Source organism: Harpia harpyja, chromosome 2 (assembly GCF_026419915.1).
Source record: "Harpia harpyja isolate bHarHar1 chromosome 2, bHarHar1 primary haplotype, whole genome shotgun sequence".
Classification (NCBI taxonomy): Eukaryota; Metazoa; Chordata; class Aves; order Accipitriformes; family Accipitridae; genus Harpia; species Harpia harpyja.
The window spans coordinates 44,534,664-44,549,731 of NC_068941.1; the positions used below are offsets into that span (position 1 = coordinate 44,534,664).

The following is a 15,068-nucleotide window of genomic DNA, read 5'->3' on the forward strand; positions in this document are numbered from 1 at the left end:
AAGAATAACGAAAGATGGGTCAAGGCTCTTAAACTACATGGAGAAGAAAAAAAACCAAAAACCTCTGTGGTGGCAAGACAATGACATTTCAGGGAAGAGCATGGTGGAAAAGCACCAAACTGACTTGAAATGGGCAAACCCAATTCAACATTAAAAATTTCCCATAAGTTTTTGAAAATATTACTCCTTGTGCCAACATATCACCACTATATACAAGCAACAGACATTAACTGACAGAAATTAATATAAATCCAATTTCCTTCTATTACCGCTAACCTCAAATAAAGTCTTGCAATGTCCAAGAGTACTTTACAGCACAGGTCATGTACACACATTACAGAATTACAGGACTTCTTTGAAGTGATAGAAATGTTGCAGTTTGAGGCCAAAGTCCATAAATCATTATTATTTCTGCCTTCTGAATTGGAAGATAAAGATCTCAATCTGATAACTGCTGTGAATTATTAAGAGGTGTGTGGTGACTCAACAATGCACTGTGCTGTATATTGCTGTGAAAGTAGAAACCGATTTAAGACTTCACTTGGGACTTCATTTTAGTACTCTAATTGAATCTGATGCCTGAATGCAAAAGAGCTACTTTCAGATGAGGGAGAATGATTTGCATAATATATATTGATATTTATAGTGTTGGTATATGTCAGCATATACCAACCATGTACATCAATAAACAAGCAAGCTTTTTGCCATAATGAAAAACTGTATTACTTTGTTATGAAATGTTTTATAAATGTCTCCATTTTACACCATTAACTATTCCAAAACAATACATTTATTTGCGTACATCACTGCATACGCAACTCCTTCTATTGAAGTCGATAGTAAAATTCCCATTGACCTCAATAAAGGCAAGCTTCTTTCTTCAGACACAGTCTTTGCCTTAAGTTCAGCTATTTTTAATGCTTTCAGCACGTTTAACAAGCACTGTTCTGTGCTATTTTTAAGTTAGGAACTTGCAGATATAATGTATTCGATAAAAAGGAGCAGCTATGCAGTGTTTCAAGTGTTTTATAGTACATACTTAAGAAAAAAGTTTAAATGTTTATTCTTAAAAAGTCCACCAACTAGTGGTTATCAGATCACTCATAGTAAAAAAAAAATATAATCCACGCAATTTCAAATGAGGTGACAAAATGTTCACAGACATAACTTTGATAGAAATTTGAACTAAAAGTGCACATAATTCTGAAAATGTAAACAAACCAATAAATATTAAATAGCTACTGTGAGATAAAAATAAATGGGTTTAGACTTAAGTAATTTTTTTTTTTTTAAATAAGCTAGTGACACAGAAATCTAGGAATTTTAAGATTACCAATAGAAAACAAGGTTATATGTAATGGCATGGATTTGATCTTCATCAGTTAAGTCAAAATACTAACTTCATTGTGGAAGATCAAATCAAATTAGCAAAAGGTGCAGGGCACATGCAGTCTGCTTGTTTTTTTTTTTCTTTCACCTGAGTAAGTGATGAAGCACTAAGCACTGCAACTGAGTAATAAAGAAACAACTGCAAAGAACTATTTTAAATACTACCGAGAGAAGTTTTTCCATGTTTCTGCTTTACATTTCTGGGGAATTATTAATGAAATACTGGGACAACCAGACTTCTAATTCAGAGAGGAAAAAGCCAGTGGAACAAAAGGAGATACCAGATGTTTTGAATAGCCTTAGGAAGGGGCATTTACGAGCTATAGATAAAAAACACTAGCATTTTATTGTCAGAGCTGAAAAAACACGCAAATCATGCAAATTTGGCAAATCCTTCATTTTATTTTACGTTTCCAAAAAGGCTAGTTCCTTTAGGTAGCAATAATTTTCATCCTGGAATAGAGCTGCTTCCTATTCAGGTACAAAGCTACAGGAATCTTGTCATTATCAACAATAAACCATCTTTTAAACCCATATGGGCTGTGACTTGCAGCCCATTCATGAAACACCTGACTATTCCAGTGACACTCAGAAAATTGCCACTATTACTTTTCCTACTGGGAATTATTATTAATGGAGGTATACTTTTGAAAGAGTGACAATGCAAGGTTTTGGAGGGTTTGTTGGGTTTTTCTGGGGGAGGGGGGCTGTTTGCTTGGTCTTTTTAACACCAGCGTAGATAAGTCTCCTGGGACAAAGTTACTTAGGATGCGGCACCCATTCAGAAGACCACCAACACCACCATCTCCCTCCAAGTTATAAAACAAAAAACCACCAAGTTTTTCTGAAGGCTGTTCTTCCATCTAAGCATTTAGATTTAGAAAGTAAACTAGTCCAAGATGAACTTAGGTTCCTATATTTGGACATAATTCAGTAATTTACTAGAGAAGATAAGCAGCCCCATATATTCAATATTGAGAGACTGAGAACGAGTAAATCAAGATGACAAATAATCCACCCATGAATGCTAATCTTTTGCCAGCAATTTAATTGGTCTTGCTTATGTGATGATAGGTAAGTCTGCATTTGCCAAGTGCCACAACACAACAACAGGGAAGCGTGTACCTATATTAGCTACGTACTCTGAATTTTCAGCCAAAAAAGTGTAATACCTATGCACTCTGAGAGGGTCTATAATAGTACGGAAAATAAAATGTACTTTGTTGCATTTGAAAGTAAGTCAGGAAACATTTAAATTATCATAGCCTTAAGTTAAAAAACCCCACACTTTAAGAAATATTAAAAATTTATTATGCCTAAGACACCCAAAGCAGTGACACAGGTTTTTCAGATTCTCTTGAAACTTAAACTCTAAACAGACATAAAATGAAAGAGCAAAGAAAAAGAAGAGAGTTCTTATTTTTAAGAAATGGAGAAAGCAAAATTGTTTTGGCTTTTCTCCTAAGACAAATTTTAATAAATACAGTTTCAAGCTGTCACTTAGGATTCCGCATACATGTTTCCTAGCTGAAGGCCAGCTGAACAGCACCCAGAGTTGAGCAAGGTTTAGGTCATGGTTGCATCATTTACACTTGGGAATTAAGTGGATGGTTTAGCATGCAAGAGGCTCACAGGAATATACATTTCTTCCTTTAACTAATCAGTTAAGAGAAACATTGCACATGGAAACCTTGGAAATTCTTGAGAGTATGCATCACCACGTTCTCCAGTTGGCCCTAAGCTGGAACACACACAAGCTTGCTGTATGTTGAGCCCTCCCTCACAAACTCAGACTTTTTTTTTTTTTTTATTGCCCTAACAACATAATTTGCATTCATGGCTTCTGTCATAACTTGCAGCATTATCTACATGTCATCTAAAACAAAGTGGCAGCTATTTTTGGAGACAATACATTGGTATCTTGTGTACAAATTACTAACGCTGATTTCTGAGGTCAACAGTCCCGTTAACGCCACCTCCCTTTTATTTAAAATGATTATGTAAATGACAATTCCAACTCTACAGCTGTATTTTTGTTCAATATACTATCTACAAAAGGCTCAACCAAGACTGTAATCCTAATGTTGGTAAGTGTCCAGTGTAGCCTTAAGTTTCACATGAAGCAGAAATATCTCAGGGAAAGCAATGGGGAGATGGGAGAAAGAAAAAAAAAAAAAAAGAGGAAAAGAAGATTGATTACCACCTACCATTAACACTGGTAGGGCATTAACACTGAGCATGACCTCACCATGAACTGTGAGTATCTGCTCATAAATATTAAAGCTCTAGACTTTTTCTTTTTTTTAAAGCTGTAGTATTTTAACAGAAGTTCTTCAACAAATTTTGATATCACTAGCAAGAACAGCTTGTAATTACACTGACTGAACATGACATTAAATCTGCTTTACTCATTATCCAGCACTCTTGGAATATGAACTTCTTCAGTAATTTAGCATTTTTTATTCTCGTTAGGAATATTTGGGGCAGGGGACAAAATTTAAAGAAAAGAATGAATTTTTTTAGAGTAAATAAAAATTATTCATAATTTGTCAATATAATGCCGATGGTAATAAAGTTCCCCCACATAACTAACAGCACATATCTTAATAAACTAAAAAGATACAGGATTTTGAACTCTCCTTACCAATGTATTCTCTAAACATGGTATTAGAGTGCCTTACCACAGCATATGCCTTGATTTTAAACCGTAGCATCTTTGCTTGGTTGGTTGTTGTGTGAGCCTCTATTGTAACAGACAATACAGTTTTCACAACTGACTACTAAATTATCTGCATTCCAAACTCTAACCAGCTTAGCCAAGCTTTTGGACACACTACTAGGAATTTCTATTTCATACATTTTTCTGAAGAGATGGGATCTCTGGAATATGGTCACCTTGGGCAGGGTGGTGGTGTGTAGAGAAATCTCACTTGTGGTCATGTTCATGGATTTGTATGCAAAATAATTTTAACATGTGTCTTCTATAGATTATATACATACATGTAAGTATTTCTTACAAATTTCTAAAGTGACAAAAATATAAATTCCTGCTCCATGTTTGTTCGCTTTTCTTTTTCTGTGACTGACTGACCCTTAGCGATTATAGGGCATCTTCAATTTAACTAGTCTTTCATACCACTACCTACCTACATGAAGATCATAAAAGTAGAAGGACATAGAGCTCCAAAAAATGCCTCTGAAACCCTAACTTTTAAAGGCTCAGCCTTAAAAATAATTCAATCTCACATTCTTTTCCAAGTAAGACTAAACTCAGAGGTCTCTCTTGTTTTTCCACTTAAAACTCCTTTCTCATCTCTTCACATTCAACTTTGTTGTTGTTGTTTCCTCAATTTGTCTAGAAGCTTTAGTTTCTCAGAGGCAAAACAGAAGTTCATACCAGCAGCACTAGTGGTTCAAACATGGGAGGGTGGGAAAAAAGAAAAAATGAAAGCAAGCACCACACCTGTGCAGGAGCAGGATGAGCACCTGCAGCTGCAACTGCAGTCCACTGCCCGCAGCGACAGCCACTTTCAGCTCCCACCCCTCAGCCCTGCTCCCACCTGTAGGAGTGATGGTAAATAGTACACATGGCTGATCATTAGTTTGCTGTGCCATGGTTTTCTTTCAGCATCAACCAAGTAAGCTGGAGTACTTTATACAACAGTTTACTTTGCCTGTGCATACAATCAGTTTTCGGCTGGGTCTTGTACTGTCCTCTCCTCTGTTCTTCCCTGTGCCACCCCCCCCCCCCCACTCACACACAAAAAAAGCCCCCCTCCCCCCACTTTGTCAGGGAATGGAAGTACTGTAAGGATTTGCACCTCCTTAGAATTTGATTGCAATCTTCTGGTTTGCTCAACACTTACCAGTGAGGACTGACTAACAGAAACGGACACAAGACGTCATAACTGCGCATGCCTTTTTTAACCTTAAAAGTCAGGCTAAATACACTTTTGAGAATCCTTGCCTTGTGTATTCAAATAAAGTTGACTTTCTTATTCTCCTGTAAAGGTAAATTAGGAACAAAATAGGAGAAAGTGCCATACTTCTAAAGGACTAAATATGCAAAACTACACTGAGTAAAAGGAGAAGAAAAAAACCTCTAATACCGAGAAGGTTTGTAAGAGTTGCATACCCAGCTATTAACCTGAAATACTGAAACCTCCCAGAAGAGTGTATCTGTCAGTCACAATCAGTCAGCATAGCAACTTTGCCCATGTGAATCCCTTTCTCTTACCAGCACTTTGCGGCTACCTTGAGCAAACTTTACAGAATTTAGTTTCCTCAGAAAAGAGAAAAATCAAATCATACCTCCTCTGCTTGAATCAAATTGAAGACAGGGAACAAAAACACCGCATAAGAAAAGGAGTAGAAATGAAAACGCAATCAGCACTACATAAAACCATCTTCTGCTTAGGAGGCAGAAACTTTTCTCACCTTCCAGAGCCTTCACCTGCTCCTCCGCCTTCCCGTTAGCTGACCCTGTACGGGCTTTCCCCTCTCGCCGTGCCCAAGCGCAGCCTGCCCGCCCGCTGCCCCGGGGCTCCCTCCCCTCTTGCACCGCCGCCCGCCCCCGGCCGGGGCTCACCGGCTCCTCCGGGGCAGCCCCGGGTGGTTTCCCCGCCCCGCAACAGGAGGCTCAGCCCCTGCCCAGCCCTCTCTTCCTACGATTAAGACGGAGTTCCTGTGGATTCCTGCCTCTCTAAGCTTCCTTGCTCCCTCGCTGGGCTAGTAAGCATCTGCTTTGATATCAGAGCAAAACAAACGACTATGACAACTCCACCGCACAGCCTTTCCTCCAGAGCAGCACCCTGTTCAGATTTCTGCCTGAACCAAAATCAATTTCACCACCAAAGTGCTGCAGGGCAATGCTCTGGCCCTGTGCCCAGGGCCCAGACGGCAAGGTCTTGTGTGCAGCCTCATAGCCCAGTGGCCTGCGCGTTCCCTCAGGTGAAATTACTGTCCTGGCTAGGACTCTTCATGTGCTTGTGGGAGCCAAGAAAGCGTTGCCAAAGTCTCTTTCGCTGCTGGGAGATGATCTTCTGGCACTATACTAAGCCTTGCAAAAATCCCCTCCGTTGATCATCCTCCTTACATTTGACCAGTGACCATTAAATTGGTAAAACTATCTGTGGGCTCAAGACATGCTACTTGCCTTATACAGGAGAATGGAAAACATATACAGGTCTGAAACAGAGCTGAACAGTTTTGGAGTAAGAGCACTGCTGGGTCTACATGTAAATATAGACTGATGTCCTCCGAGCAGTTTCAGGCCAGCAATTCATTATTTTCAAGTAAATCCTTAGTTGCACCTAGCATTTACTGTGTTTCTCTCACATATTCTGTCTTTTGAAAAATGTTTATTATTCGTTTAACATCAAACCAGTGGCAAACAGTGTATGCTCTAAAACAAAGTGGGAAATGACATGCTTGCCTCATCACATAAATACATACATGGACCTTTATTCAACTGGTTGATTGCTTTTCAATTGCAGCGCAGCAGGCGATCCTCTATTCTGCCGGATGTGTTACCCAACGTCACCAAGAGCAGGTAATGTGCATCACAGCGACAGCAGTTTTGAAAAGGTCATAGTTTGAACAACCTTTCGCACATTTTAATGCTTATTTGAAATACAGCTTGCTGAAAATCACAAAGGGCTAGCTTAGTTCTCAGTCAGACAAAACAACCTGAGTATTGCTCATTTGTTATTTAAAACCCAAACTGATTAGTTTTAGCAATATGATCAAAATAAGCAAAACTCTCAGTTAATTATTGACTGGAATTTCCCTTTTTTTAAACATAGTTTAAAATTAGAAAGGCTGTTAGGATTTGGTCTCAAGAACCAAGGCAGTAACACAAAATAATAACTGTTGCTCTATGGTAACTTTTCACATGAAGAACAGATTTGTCAATTTTGAGTTAATACTGCAGTAAAAGACTGCTGTTTCCTCCATAGGCATATGTGCCTTTCCCTGGGATTAAATATGCTCCTATATGAAACAACATTATAAACAGAAAATTTAACTTATCCTCTGATCAAATAGCTGGCACCAAAAAGGTCATTCAATTATCCGTGGTATGAACTAGCATACCATAATCCAGATATTATACAATTCCCATGTTAGACATTGAAACAAAACTGTTTTGTTGGGGTTTTTTACTTCAAAGCCCTCCCTGGAGAAAAGAGCTGTGATGCCTTTCTGTTACCTTCCCCAGGGACCTCTACTAGAAAAAGTAGCATAGACATTGAACAGCATTTAAACCGTATGGTTAAAGTGCTGCATCATTACTGTTCAAGGAAAGCTAAAAAAGAAATGCCAAGCATTTTCAGCTTTACTGATTACAAACATTTGCTCCTAGTAAATATGACATTGTTCATTTTTTTCAAGTTGTTACTAGGGAACGGTGGCAGGTTGACCCTGGACAGCAGGTAAGCGCCCACCCAGTTGCTTGCTGACCCCCTCAGGAATTCAGAAGGAATTCTATATGGAATTAATTTACTAATTTCCATCCATCAGCAGGCAGATGCCCAGCCACCTCCTGGAAACTAGCACACGTAACAGGGCCATGCCTTAACCACCAATGTCCCCCCCTTCCTCCTCCTTTTCCCCAGCTGTTATTGCTGAGCTATGGTATGGGATATCCCTTTGGTCAGTTCGGGTCAGCTGTCCGGGCCGTATCCCCTTCCAGCTTCTTGCTTTGAGGGGGGCAGGGTGGGAAAAAGAAAAGGCCTTGATGCTGTGCAACCACTGCTCAGCAATAGCTAAAACCCAACGCTGTCTTGGTCACCAATTTACAACATGGCACTATGTGGGCTGCTATGAAGAAAATTAACTTCATCCCAGACAGACCCAGTACAGGAAAACAGTGTGAGAGCTTTGTAGGCATTAGTAAATCCAGCAAGGTAAGGGCAGGAGGGCAGGGAAGGGAGCAGAGGGAAGGAAGTTAATCTAAACTGTCAATCAGTGGAATTTTTAGGAAAAAGTGTATTTGGAAGAATATGATAATAATTTCTCATTCAATTTCTTTGACAAAAGTAGTAAGAAACTAATATTTTCCATGTCCTTTACCTGTGTGGAACATAAACGCATGAAATTTAACAGTGTAAGGGTTATTAAGGCAGGCTATGATCTTTGCAAGCCCTTCAGAAAGAACAACAAGCAAAATGCTGCATACTTGTATATATGAACATAGCTCTCAAAGACACTTAACTCAGCTAACAAACTTTGACACCAATGACCCATGTGTGGATTTCTGAAAGAAAAAAAAACAGAAACCAACAAACCCTACAAAATGTAAATGCCATTCCAAAAGGTATGCAGTATCTGAAAGTGGTGTTTTAGAGACGGTAAAAAGGAGTCTTAAAAAGAATGTCTTTACAAAGAATAGATATATACATGGTGAAGCAATACCATTTGCCTCTGGACCTTGTTAAAAGAATATCGTAATCTCAAATAGGCTTGAACTTTCATGACTTAATTCTGCCATTGTAAGTTAGCTACGAAGTGATGCATAGTAAAATGCACTGTGTATACCCCTCTTTTTTCAGAGCAGGATTGATCCTATCTGCTCCATATATTGAGCAAAGTTGTATTTTTTTCTGAAACAGTTAGAGTTAACCCAAAATATCTACAGTTATCAAAAACCACCCTAAAAGCTAGACTGTGCTAAAATGAAAAGGCAAAATGCTTTTCCAGACCTCTGTTAGGAGAGAATATTGCTCCATGAAAAGAAAAAATACATGGAAAAGTGAAGTATCAAAAACCTTCATCCTGACATATGATATGAGAATATTCCTGTTTGAAAAATTTATAAAAGCAATAGTCCACATAAACAGTCTATTTAAAATTATTTCTACATCTATGTATAAGTCTTTATACATGTTAAAAATTACCTGTTATACCAGAGATATATTCCATTTAAACAAATATAAAAATAATTTCTTTCACAGAATATAATGCACTAGTGAGATGATTCAGTCAAGCAATGTGACTACTGAAAAATTTTTTTACTTCTGTACTTAAACTAAAGATATTTTCTGTGAAATATAATTCCTAAAAAAAAAAAAAAAAAGATTAAAGAATGGTTTTGCTGCTAAACCATAGTAAGACAGCTTCAATTTTGTAAGTCTGGTACTCTTTGTGGAAATAGTTCACTATAGAATCAACTGGCTTTATTCTTTTGGTTCTTCTAATAAATCTGTAAAAGCAAACTAAAGTAAAAATACAAAAAGCCCTATCTCCTACCTCATGGAAAATCAATCTTATAAGAAAATGCATATATATCTTTATGAATGAGAAAGCATTTAGCTTTCAACAGAAAGAAAAATTCCAGTCAGATATTCCAACTGTCATGCTTTTTGTAATAGTTGATATAACTTCTGCCTAGTGACAAACTGCCCCTATAAACATAGCAAAAATACTGTGTTTTTTTCTTGGATAATATTAGAAATTGATAGAACCCACTAGTATTGCTACATGTGAATTTATCTAGGGCTATAGTAATAGATAATCCTTAAGCATTTCAGAAATACAAGTTACAGTATTAATTGTACAAAAATGTAAAGATCATTTTAAACTACTATTCAAGAGAGTACTGTCTACAAGAACATTTATAGAGATTCATAACTGCCACACCTCTGGTTCAGCTGTTGCATTTCTTCCCATCTGAAAATGGCAGAAAGTTAAACTGCAAACTATGGTCAGCACAGCTACCAAGGCACTGTCAATTGTTTCAATGTTTTAGCTACTGAAGTGCAGAAACTTTTCAAATGAATGAAAATGAAAATCCTGTTATAATATTCATTGTAGATGTAATTTCCGAAAGGAAGGCTAATTTCCATACACATTAATAAAGCTAAATAGTTTGTTATACATCATACTTTCTTAAGTGATTTCAAGTAATTTATGAAATGAGACACACAGATCTGAATTTACTTTTTATAACTAGAGAAATAAACATTGCTGTGGGAATAAGTATTTTGGGCTACTAAATTTTTTGTTATTATACTGAATTGAAAGTTATTGCAGGTCAACAAACCCTGTTTATGCTTGGCAACTCTAAGTTATTAATTGCAACAGAAATAAACATTTCATCACAAATCCTTTTTAAATTGCAATGCCTTTGTAACAAAATTTTTACAACTGTTTTTATCATAAACAGTTAAATGACTGAAATTATAATGCAGAATATTTTTTTCTCTGTGCTTAAGGGCTGCCAGCTGATCTTCCAATTTACAACAGTGAAAACTGGCAAAGAAATCTAACTAAGATCTGTGTGATTTGACTAATTAGTTTAAAGTTACTGGAATGACCCAGGTAACTTGCTTAGTTTTCCATAAAACCAGTTATATCTTTACACTGTACATTTATCCTCACACAGAAGCATAACTAAATTATAGCTGTATTATTTTCTTTTTATTACTGTACTGTAAGGTAACATACATAGAATGCTTACATACATTTTAAGTCATGACAGAGCTTATTTTACCGTCTTAATTTCATGTTGTGTGCAGATGAAGTAACACAGTACCACAGTCTAAAGACAAAAAAAAAAGAAAGTACAAATAGGAATAGGAATGGGTATGCACTTCTAAAGCAGTTTAATCCACAAATTGCAATAGCTATTTCTGAATAATTTGGACATCAGTGTACTTCCAGTCATGCTGGTTAGCACAAACTTGCTGTTCATTGTGTCTTTTAACCTATCAATTGTTTTATACGGAATTTAATCTGCATCATTTTTTGAATGTCCAACCAAAGCTCAATGACAGTTTAATAATATTGCTTACACATGTATTTGTAAAACAATTTCACAGAATTCTGTTAGTGCTATGGCTTCTAGAAAACAACAAAATGATGGATAATGTACTTGTGTGTAAAGCTCTCTGGAGCTCATATATACCTTTCTTGAAAAATAGTTGGAAAGCCCATCACCTAGAAAGAATGCTTTTTATTTCCTTTATAGTTATTCTTAATTTTCCACCTGAATTAATAGCCAGTGTAAAGGATATTCATAAATATATATGGCCTAATTTTTTTCAACATAACTTTACTGGAGTAGAGTGATTTTGTCTGAGTACGTACGCTATGACAACATGCAAGTATTTAACTCAACTTATTTCTTCCTCCCTCTTCCTTAGCCGCACCAAGAATTATATGCCTTTCCATCCCATGTTTCCTTTCTTGAAGGAACATTTTTGAGTGGACAATGGTCTTAGTAATATTCCACTGACAGGAACACCACAGGATCACCACAGATTAACTCAGCAAGAAAAAAATCATCAAAGTTCTGTGGATTCTGCAATGCAGTCAAGTCAAACTGATTTTTTCAGAGGTAGTGGGAGGCACACTCTCCTGTAATCTGTTACCTGCGTGGTATGGTAAAACAGATGCTGAAGATTTTCAAGGCAGTGATGGCAGCTGAAACAGACAGAATGTGCTTGCCTCATGTCTTGAACTCACTCATATTTGATCAGTTTAAACTGATCAGTTTAAATATAACTCTAAATTACACAAGTTTCTATCTGCGGTGCTTGAAGAACTCTTAATATTGCTGATGTAAAATGTGACAGGCAGTGAGCAGGTAAAGTCTAACAGACATATTTAGATAGCCTAAAATGTTATCTATATGTGGAAAATGTGTAAAATTGCTGAATGTGTGTACGATAGTATAGAGAATACATGTAAAAATAAGTATCGTTCTCCAAAATAATAACATGGTTAATGCATATAACATAGGACAGATTAAAAATTATTTTTATCAAATCCATGTTGTTAGAGAAGTATTGGGAAATTAAAATGTGACTAAAATAAAAGTCTTTTGAAAGCTAGATTTGGGGAATAATCTCATTATTTTGATCTGTTGAAGCTGTCAGTCCTGTAATACTCTGTTGGTGAGTATGTAAGATGCAGAAATCTTTGATCAAATAATTACTCTGACTCTGTGTTTCCTGCATTTTCAACTGCTGTAAGCAAGTAATTGTGAAGTGACTAGTTTTCTCCGTGTTGACCAAAAGTTTGATTTTTAAGGCAATAACTCTAACCCAATAAATGTTTTGGCACATTTCCCCAATATATCCTGTTTTCCTAAGCTTGTATTTTGAGAAATAATCTATTCTAATGCTCCATACATCATACAGCTAAGGTAGGACTGCTGAGGAAGTGATTCAAACCTTGCTGCTATTCCAGCCTTTGTGGTGATCTGTGGTCCCAAAATCTAAACTCAAAGAATGTGCTCGTACTCTACGTAAACTGCAAAGTAGTATTTAGACTAGGTCTACACCACTTACCACATTTACATAGAGAGCTTAGATTGAACTGATGAATGCTTGGGTGTTGGGACCATCCATGGCCATGGAGAATATGAATTTCTAAATCTGCATCATGAGTCACTGCCCAACTCAGAACGCAGCATTAAGGAGGGTAGTTTTCATTTAACCAATATATGAGCATTAAATAATTATTGATGAAAGGTATGTTCAGGAGAAAGCGATCTGTTAAAAGGTCTTTTTGCCTGGGGTTTTTGTTTTGCTTTGGTTTGGTTTCATTGTAATCTGATGAACTGATTAGTAGTTTATATTCTTGAAATCAACACTGTAATGATTTTGTTCCAGCTTGGTTTTTCACTTCACCCTGAAGATAATCTCTTACCATCATGTAGGAAGAAACTGGTTGGTCTGCTCTGGACAGCTCTACCTGCTATAAGGACTGCTGTGACTCCTTGACCTAAAGCATTATCCTAAACTACCCCCAACAACTGTAGGAGTTTGCCAGGTATGATAATAGCTCATAAGTTCATGTTCTTGTTTTGTGTTTCTGTAGCAACTAGGTACTAACGAAACCTCCCCAGAGGCAGAAGCTGCATTTTCTGCCTCTGATAGCCTTCTCTTTTCCTGTTTTTCTGTGCTGATCCTGTTTTGATCTTAAAGAAAAACAATCGGACATTCAATAACATCAACAGCTTGAGACCTTGTAAAATTAACATTCTCTCTTTTCTCTCATTACTACCATCTCATTAATAACCATTATACAAAACTAAAATAAAAGAAGGGGGAAAACAACTTCTGGAGGAAAAAAAATATTCCATTTTTTTTTTCCTGTGTAAAAATACTTGATGAAGCTAAATATTAATTACAATTTAAATTCTTTGACTCATACTAATTTTTGAAGTCTTAAATGTTTTATGTGTTTTCCTGATTAAAATTCACAAAGTTGAACATATTCATGTTCATTTTCATTAGTGAGATAGCCACTAATGGCTGGACACAAACACAATTGCTTTTATCTGTTTAATGTTGTAATTTTAAACAAGATTGCTGTTAACAGATACAGCGGCACTCTCTACTCAACACAGTCTGTCTTTCTATTTCTTGCACCCACAATCTCAATATTTGTGTCCATTTTCAAAAAAATATTATGTCTTTGTGCTTAGGCTTTTATAGAACAATTGCAACTAGAAGAAAATAATTATATATGTAGTGTTATGCAGAACATTCAAAGTGCATGCAAAGAAAAAAGACATGAAATCAGAATATTCAAAACAATTGAGCAAAGTGTTAAATGTACCATCTGAAGTTGTGTTGGTACCCTCTGATTCCTGCAGCTAACACAGAAAGCATACCATGTGCTAATGACTAAACTTGGCAGACTTTCAAGGTCTGAGTTTGGTTTGTTCAGGTTTTTTTTCCTATAAATGGACTACTTATCATTTTAGTTTAGCATTTGCTTGACTTCAGGGCTGTAAAAATGAGAAGTCATGCTGTGGTTTTTGTGCCTCAATCAATTTCTGTTTACTGAAATCAAGGAATTATCATTTTACAGTACAGACATTAACAGACGGCTCATGAGTGACCCTTCCTAGATTATTGGATCTACACTGATGTGAAAGTAGAGTGAGTGAGCTGTGTTCTTTATTGAATTCATGCATGGTGAACAGCAGATTTTTAAAAACAGAACTGAGAGTGAGCTAAGTTCATACTGAATAAGTATATAAACAAATAACAAAACAACTGACAAATATTTTTTAGTAGAGTGATTTTTCTAACCCTATTCTTTTTTTTTAATACTGTATTTTAATAAAAAGGAAAAATCTATTTTGACAGTTTCTCAGATAGTATTTAGTGCTTTTGATTGTAAAATAATGTGCAATCTCATGATGATATCTAAAAGACCCCCTTTTAAGACAAAACACCCCACAAGAAACAGCAGATGAACAAAGTATTACTTTTTTCCCCAGTTTTCAATTCAGTCCCTAGAATCTAATGATCAACAGCAAGGGCCATACTCCTATTTCTCACTACTGAATTGAGCCTCAAGATCATTCTGGCTACCTTAAGTTTATTTTTTTATTCCAATTTTGGGTGGGGAGGAAGAACCTTTGCTGCAGTTCAGGCTTCTTGGGGGATAGCCATCAGCTTGAAAAAAACAGTGTAATGTTTTGAAAATCAATTTGTCATGACTGAACTTGAGTTTGATGGAAGATACAAAGACAGGAAAAAGATTGAAGTGTGTCCTGGTTTCAGCTGGGGTAGAGTTAACTGTCTTCCTAGTAGCTGGTACAGTGCTATGTTTTGAGTTGAATATGCGAAGAATGTTGATAACGCTGATGTTTTCAGTTGTTGCTCAGTAGTGTTTAGACTAAAGTCAAGGATTTTTCAGCTTCTCATGCCCAGCCAGCG

At 36.6% G+C, this 15,068-nt stretch overlaps 1 protein-coding gene across 4 annotated transcripts in view; it reads right to left on the reverse strand.

Moving 5' to 3' along the window:
- The window catches only part of FSTL5 (follistatin like 5), a 343,245-nt gene that overhangs the window by 235,437 nt on the left and 92,740 nt on the right, over window positions 1–15,068 (reverse strand). The window lies entirely within an intron of this gene.